Source organism: Fukomys damarensis, unplaced genomic scaffold (assembly GCF_012274545.1).
Source record: "Fukomys damarensis isolate Sample0158 unplaced genomic scaffold, DMR_v1.0_HiC HiC_scaffold_73766, whole genome shotgun sequence".
Lineage (NCBI taxonomy): Eukaryota > Metazoa > Chordata > Mammalia > Rodentia > Bathyergidae > Fukomys > Fukomys damarensis.
The window spans coordinates 66,513-68,056 of record NW_022974678.1 but is presented as its reverse complement, the minus strand read 5'-3'; positions in this window follow the sequence as shown (position 1 = coordinate 68,056).

Sequence of the window (1,544 nt, the reverse complement as noted above, 5' to 3'; positions counted from 1 at the left end):
CCCTCCCCTCCCTTTCTTTCTTCCTTCCTTCCTTCCTCTCTTTCTTTCCTTTCATTCATTCTTTCTTTCTTTCTCTTTCTTTCTTTCTTTCTTTCTACCTATTGAAGTGTTTATTGCTTGTTTGGGGCTGATTTTGATTTCTGGGACTTTTTCGGAGAATGGGTACTTGATAACATACTTTGGGAAATTTCATGTAGACAATGACTAGAGTGAGAAGTCATAAGAAGTGATCCCTCACTACTACATTCATTATTCATTGGCCCAACTTCCCCTAATGACAGTGAGCACCAAGGCCTTAGCTTGCTATTCACATGGTAAATTGGAGAAGTTTTCAAAGGAAGCCTGTCCTAATCTATGACATAGGATTTCTTTCATTTACAAAAGCCTTCCTCAGAGCATGACTTAACATGGCATTTCCTACATCACAGAAAGATCCAGTAGGCTAGTTAAGGTGAAACTAGAAATTCATGTAATGGTATATACCACGGAGGGACCAATTAGTAGGTTCATGAATTCTCTGGAAGTAATGCATCCCTGAAAGAGTCTGAGTCTTGTTTTCTCATGAATATCTTCTCTTAGTTTACTGTACCTGTGGAAGTTAAAAGAAAAATGTTCATGATTTTGCAAAGAGGACTGTATCTGCAAACTTATAGTGATACTTACCCTTTAGGAAAAGCATAAAAATGAGAAGATTATAAAATACTCATAAATATCTATCAAGAATAAGCGAATGGGAATATTGTATAGCATTGCTTCACATCTATTTGTTCAAATAAAGCATTATAGACGCAATTGAACTTTCCTTTTGGTTGCATATTGTTTCTGCAGCTAATATATAGCATTTGTGTGTATCAGACTTTGCTAAATCATTCATTCTTAAAAATTAGATGTCTTTTTAATGCTCCAAACAGTATCAAATACTATTTCACATCACAAACATGATCAGATTTGGCATCACTAGAACTGAGCAGTGCTGAGTTTCAAATTTTCTGATCCTATTATACGATGACATATGACATATGACAATGGTCATATGCTATTTTCCCATGCTAGCAAAAATGTGTGTCTGCAAAGTTTGAGGCAACGTTGTGTTTTATTTTTTCTACGTAGGAAGAAAAGAAAGAAATATAATCCAGCGACACTACATGGATCTCAGCTCATCTTTTGGAAGCACAAGAAGCACATTGTGGTAATTATACTTATCCAGTGGTCCCAAATCCTACCCATTGCTGTGCATGTAATACATAATCCACAGTAAACAGGACCTGAGAATATGACGGGATAGTATGTGCTGTGATGCCATTAGGTCGTATAAAACTCCCTCCCTCACTGCCTTTAAATAAATGAGCTTCATGTCAGGAAGGCTGGGTGGCAAGGACCTAGCAGCTGAGGATGACTCTGGCTGATAGTCAGCAAAGAATCAGGTGCCTCAGGCTTGCAAGTGCAAGGAATCAAAACCTGCCCACAATCTGAATGAGCTTCAAAAAGTACTCCCACTTTGAGAGGAGAACACAGCCCCAGCTTGATATCAGATCATGAGTAGA